At 46.9% G+C, this 6,774-nt stretch overlaps 1 protein-coding gene across 1 annotated transcript in view; it reads left to right on the top strand.

Annotated features, from left to right (window-relative positions):
• The window catches only part of XIRP1 (xin actin-binding repeat containing 1), a 21,464-nt gene that overhangs the window by 5,872 nt on the left and 8,818 nt on the right, over positions 1-6,774 (top strand). The window contains exons 2-3 of the mRNA XM_009890471.1: positions 4,299-4,465; positions 6,161-6,214. The gene's annotated coding sequence lies outside the window, so the exon portion shown is untranslated. The remainder of the gene's footprint in view (positions 1-4,298; positions 4,466-6,160; positions 6,215-6,774) is intronic.

A 6,774-nucleotide genomic window follows, 5' to 3' on the forward strand; every position in this document is an offset into this window, starting at 1 on the left:
GTCAGCAGGAGACAGAGCAGTTGAGTGATTTATGAGCAATAACTGCAGAAGAAGTGAGTGACTTCTTAGACGAATATTTAAGAGACTTTTTCCCCCTGTTGCCTTGCCTTTTCCCCTTGTGTCCAGGAAGATCAGTGTGTACAAATGAACATGAGGAATGATTTTCCCCTGTTACAAGGTCCCACGGCCCTCCCTGCTCGCCAGGGGCACGGCTGATGAGGCAGAGAGGCTGTAAACTGAGTCCAAGCTGCACATACATGGGGCAAGGGAAGAACCCCGACAGCTGCTCCCTATGGGCAGTCCTAACATTGCAGCCCCTCACATGAAATGTGCAGATTCATCCGGCGCCAGACGCTGGCACGAAGGGCATTTTGCCGACAAACCCCAGCAGGGAGGAGCATTCCCCATATCCCTCACTTAGACAGCAGCGCCGTCGGCTGCGGTGCCGGCCACTGGGTGGGATGGGAGGAGGGGGTCCTCAGGAGCTCTTTTATTTTAGCTCACGGGGAATGCTTTAATGCTTGAAGTATCAGGTTTAAAATCCCTGGGGCCACAGTCAGTGCTGGTCAATCAGCGCCACGAGGGATGCATCACTCAGCACTGGAATGGATGCCGAACGTGCCAGCAGAGCCCTTTTGCTCGGCAAGGCAGAAATGTGGAGCCTGGCACAGGTGTCAAATTGGACTTCCATGCCCTCCATCTCATACACAACAAATAACACCCTAATCCCAGCCTGCATAACATGCCTTGGCTTTGTTTTAGCATCCTAAGCTGAGAAGCTCCCCCCTCCTTCCCAGGGGATGTTGTGCTGCGGCACCCTGCTCACAACTCTTGAGATGTCCTAGGTGTCGCTTGGATGCCATCAGCCGCACACACGTGACAGCTCGGCTTTCTCATTAGCAGAATGAACTGTTGTTCTTTTGCTCTTATCTATAATTAGCAATTTAGAGGGTGGCAGCAGCCTGTTTTGTCAGGCAGAATCGCGTGGAGCGACCAGACTTTCCGCAAGCGCAGAGCCAGCCGCCCGCCCGGCAGGTTCGGGCAGCCCCTATCTAAGGCAGGCAGTTTTGTGAGAAGAGATAAGCAAACAGAGGGTTGTGAACAGCCTGTGCACTGCAAAAAAAAAAAAAAAGTCAAAAAGGAAAAGCAAATGAAAAAAAAAAAAAAAGAAAACAAAGGCAGCGATAAGGGGAAGGCTTCAATGAAAGCCTTGTATCTAATTATATCCCTCATTAAAACAGAAGCCCCGTGGCCTTTCATCCATCCAAGCTAACAGATGAAGGACTAGGCAACGCTGAGGCTGTGCTATTTTCGCCTGCGTGGACTGGAAATCTTCCTTCGGCTCCATTACTCGCTCTTGGCTGGAGGGGCACGTTGCTTTTCTTTGTGCAGCAGCTCGCCCCATGGGCCCGTGGGCCAACACAAGTTCTCTCAGCTCAGCGGTAATACCCATAGCCCGGGGTGGGAGAAGATGGTTAAATGTTACCAGCCCAGCTCTGGGATACGGGGATGCTTTTGCAAATGGTTATGCACGTGTCAGCCTAAGCAGGGTCCCTGCCTTGCTGTGAAGTGCTCCCATCTCCTAGAGGTAGTTTTAAAGAGTTTTTTCAGCATTTCCATGCCCTAGCTGAGAATTTGTGTTCATTTTCCCAACCAGAAAGGCTGCGAATCTGCGCTCGGTTTCCTTTCTGGGTTAAAGCTAACAAGGCTGACTCTCCCCAGCTCTCCCCATTGCTCTTATTGGGAGGTTTAGTCAAATCTCATTACCTTGCAAGGAAGAAAGCTTCTGTTTTCTGGACTGATTGGACCCCTTTTGCCTTTCCCAGTAGGCAATTCAGCAATGTAGGAGAAAAGAGACATCTTTCCAGGCAAGATTTTTCAAAGCCCTCTTCAAAGCTTTCTGCAGCTAATTCAGCCCATGCTTCAATGCTCTCCTCACAGGGTACAGCCATAATAAGACCATGAAATTCAAGGTACCTTCACTGGCAATTACTTCATTTTCCATTTTTAGAGAGTGGACTCCTTCAAATGTGCGCCTCGAGCCTCCAAATGAAGGGACAAGCCCACTGCAGCAGATAGAGGGTGTTGTATTAGCAGATATCAGCACCGGCTCCTGTAAAAAAGTGTCTCAGTGACGCCTTGACCCTCTCCTCCCCATTTCCAGGGTACTGTTCATCTCAAAAAGCCAGAGATCTAGTCAAAGTCTGGGGTTCCTTGAGCAGAGTGAGGAAAAAATGATGCAATCAGATGGTGGTTTATCTTGCAACTTTGCAGCCTATCTTAAGAGGCACCAAATCTGCCCCAGCAATGCCACTGTCTCCACTGTCTGTGTATGGAAAGAATTCATTTTGATTCAGTGTTTAAAACGTGGACAGTAGAAATCAGGGAGAGAGGTCCCACATTTACATGGTGACTTAGCAAAAAAAAGCATTAAGGAAATAGCTTGTTCTGTTTCCTCCCCTATCCTAGTGACTTCTGGCAGAACTGGGCTATGCAGCTAAATCTGCATTGCATCCAGCTACTTCCTTATGTATCCAGCCTTGGTTCCGCTTCAAAATGCCTGCATGTCTGCAGGAGCAGCTGGAACCAGGGACAAAAAAAAATCCTTGGGTTTTGGCACCTTCCAGCAACACTCCAGGCAGTGTCTGACAAGCTCACTGGGGCCCCTCTGCTCTTATCTCCATGGCTTTTTGGTGGCATGTTTGTCCCCTTAAGAATTGGTATTTCATTTGTAGCACCAGCTCCTGGAATCCTGTTAGCATATGACATTAGCTGTTGTTGTTTTAAAATAAAAACAGTGTAAATTGCCATCAGTACTTTAGAGAAAAACTTGAAAATTTGAACTCACAACCCAGAAAACAAAGGAAGGAGTCATTAAGTTTGTTATTTACAAAATCTCGTCATTTGGGGCCTGAGATCTGAGGGCAAAGAATGCTAGAATTGCTGCAGTGCTTCTAATGTGCACATATTAAAAAGTACATCAGCCCTTTCCTGGCTGTGCAATAGCTGGATTTGTGGAGAGAGAGCCCATTGTTCAAACAGAAAGCATTGCAAATACCGCACTAAATCCGAATGCAGCAGTGCAAGTCTGCAGATGAAAGGAGAACCTTCTCGTGTTTTTACAGCAGTAACAGAGAAATTACAGCCCTGACTAACCTGGAGGACTGAGATGCATCGTATAGATGTAAAGCTCTATATGCAGGGCCATCCTGCTGACACCCAGCAGATTATTGCAAAAAGAAATTCCTCAGCTGGAATTTGGAGTCGCCTCTTTCTTTGAAAAGTGGGGCCATCTACTTCAGAGCCGTTACCTTTGACATGAACCTCTCTCTGGGGATGGGAACACAGGTCTCATCCTCAGAGGGAGGGGAAGCCCCTGTGGTTTAGGGGGATGAGGACCAAGGGGGAGAGAGTGCAACAGGCGGGAGTGAGGGGGCACAGCCTGAGCATCATCCAGGAGTGCATGATCTCTCCAACCATCCAGTCTCTCTGTGCACCCCTCAGAAGGTCTGGCTAATCGGTCACCTCCTCCCAGTGCAGCCATTGCTCCATGAACCAGATAGGGATATCCTCAGCTGTAGTCATCTCCATGGGAGGCATCTGAACAAAGGTAGGAGGAATGCTGAATATCTTGAATATCTCAGCAATGCTGTGCTGGGCCCCAGTGGGGGCCTCATGGGAGCTGGTGCAGCTCAAAATATCAAATCTCTAAACTAAGAGCTGGGTTCAGTCCTTTGGCTCTGCCAAAGACCCCCTGCTACATCCCTGGGCAAGTCCCGTAGCCTCTTCATCTCTTAGTTCCCTGAAGCGAGTTCCCAGGGGAGAGGTAAAGATGAATGGGTGTAGCTGTTTGTGAGGCATGTTGATGGGAAAGCGATGTGGCCACAGAGCAAAAACAGGGGGAATTGGTTCAAGCTGAACATGCATAGCTCCTTCAGATCATCCAACTCGCTCCTGTTTGGTGATGGCCTCATCCGGGGATGCAGGGATGGATGAGGGGTCTGTGCCCCACCAGCAGATTGGTGGCATCAGGTGTCTGCCCGATGTGTTACTCTCATCCATGCTCAAAGTCCATTTCAGCCATGAAAGAGGTGGGAATATCCATGATGTTTTATCCCTGAACCAAAAGAGCATGATGTTAGGTTTTGGGGGCTCGGGGCGGAGGCTGCCGGGGGAATGGGTGTGCAGACAGTGGGGCGCTGGGCAGAGCCCTTGATAAGTGATGCTCGTGCTCCAGGCTGGCCGTGCCCTTGCCTCTTTGGCAGACAGCTCACGGTGCACCTCTGTCCCTGTTTCAGATGAGAGGACGCGGTCATTTTTAGACGTATCAGACAACACCAGCCGCATACTTCAACAAGGACGAGGGAGGTCCTCCGCACCCTCTGTGAAGGAGCTGTCGGCTCTCTATCTCTCCCAGACAGCTGCTGCTGCTGCTGCTGCTCACGCCGTCGGCCCCCCACAGCCGGTAAGCACCGTGCGCCACCGGCCTCCCCCAGTGGCATCCAAACAATGTCCTGTCCCAGCAAGCAGGGAGAGAGAGGGGAGAGAGGGGAGAGAGAGAGGAGAGAGGGGAAAGAGAACATGCTCGTTTGGTAACTCTGGAGAAATGTGGCATTTGTTTTTCCAAAAGATGACCAGCTTTCCCTTGCCATTTGCAAATATTGTATAAATGTAATCAGAGGTGCTGACATGTATGTATATCATAGAATCATAGAAACATGTAGGTTGGAAAAGTGATTCTATGATTCTATGAAAAGACCTTTAAGGTCATCAAGTCCAACCACAAACCTAACACTGCCAAGTTCATCACTAAAGCATGTCCCTAAGTGCCAATATGATGTATGCACTCCGTATACCTACACACACACATGTATACATTACACTCACACATGCACACACATACACACATCTACATCCATTAACCCATACAGTTTATTCACACAGAAGATTTCCACTTTACTTGCATGTATATTTTTACACACTCACACCCATGGCAGAAATATTCATCACACAACAACACATACATCTCCATGCTATACCCATTCCGACACACGGACATATATATGCCCATATAAGACATAGTCAGGCATAACTTTGCAGTGCATCTTCCCTGTGTCCCTCCATTTACAGTCCTTGGTCTGGGATCCAGGGATTTAATCACCCACTCCGGGCTGATCATTGGGTCACAGGATAATTCAGGTTATAAGGGTTATGAGGCACTGAGCTGCATTTTTCCCATTTCCCCAGCTCCGCTGGTGATCCAAGAGTAACATGGGATGTGATTTCACATCTGGACCTTTCCTGCAGGCACGTTCTTGCTCCCTCCCTCTCTCAGCCTTTTGCAGGGTCCCTGCACAGAGATGCAGTCTCTCGTGTATATCAGGGCTCTGTATTGGAAGAGACCACACTGAAGCAGCCCAAGTTGATAACAAATAAGTGGAGACCGTGATGAGAAAAATTACAACCCGTTACCTGCAATGAAGCAGATTTTGATTCCTGTACAGGCTGCCCTGCTGCCCCATGCTCCGTGCTTTCATGAGTCTCACTTCAGACCAGGGATGCACAAGAACTGTGTGTCCTGCTCAGCAATGTATGGGCCATACTGCTTGCTGAGAAATGTTTCTTCCCCAGAAATGTCTCTTCACCAGAATCTGTACTAATTGAAATCTTCTAATTAATCTGCATTGCAGTAACATGTTCTGACTGGGGGGAAAAAAAATAGAAAAAAAAAATAGAAATCTGAGATTAAAAAAAAAAGAAAAGCAATTTCAATACAATGAATTTTACAATCCATAATGTGATGACAAATGTAGATCAGTTTTATTTTAAAAATATTAAAGTACAAATGAAAATACAGGCTAAATCAAACTTTGGAGAAATCAGTGCCTGATTTTTTTTTTTCCCCGAACTCTAAATAAATGTGATTGGGGTTTCACATGTTGACTGAGACTTTTGGAAAAATATGTTTCTGATCAATCTGGAATAAGATTGTTTTTCCCAGCTGTACAGAACTGCCAAAAATGACCAAAAAAAACCTCTCTTGTAATGGTTTTCAGGTCTCTGTGGTTGATACGTATATAGATAGATAGACAGATAGATACACACAGATAACGTGTCTTCCCCTGCAGTTTGATGTCATTTCTCCCCGTGTCTTTTGCAGAGTACTGTGAAGGACAACTCCATTCGCTCTCCTCACAGCCAGAAAAGAAGCGAGGTAAGAAATGTTAAAGATAAGCACCGTTATCTAACCAAATATTTGTGGACTGTGGTGGAGTGTGATTTAAATACCCACACAAGGCAGTGAGGAGTGCTTTCATACTGAATATAGCTATCAGCTGCTCAGTCACCCTTCTTTGCATTCAGCAGCCCTTCACAGATTAAAAAAAAAAAACCTTATTTTTAAAAGTGCATTCAAAGTATGTTGGCTCATGTGAAAGATTTGCCTTTTACACTCGCTGCTGATTTTGGTATTCTGCTTTTTGTTTGGTTGGTTTTGTTGTCTTTTTTACTAATGTTCAATACTTATTTTTAGCCAGAACAATCTGCGTGTAACAGAGTGAAATAACACCGCGCGCCATTGCTTTGAGCAACAACTAATAATATTCCAGGCATAACTCTACAGACGTAACTCCACAGGCATGCCAAGGGTCAGCAGATCTGTTTACTGAAAGGGAAGCCACCAGGATTACAGTCTCTTTTAGATAATGATTATAGGCCTCAGCTACCTTCCCTTTGGATAAACGCCAAGCCAGTGCAGGTCGCAGGTACGCGGTT

This window comes from Charadrius vociferus, unplaced genomic scaffold, assembly GCF_000708025.1.
Source record: "Charadrius vociferus isolate BGI_N301 unplaced genomic scaffold, ASM70802v2 scaffold608, whole genome shotgun sequence".
NCBI lineage: Eukaryota > Metazoa > Chordata > Aves > Charadriiformes > Charadriidae > Charadrius > Charadrius vociferus.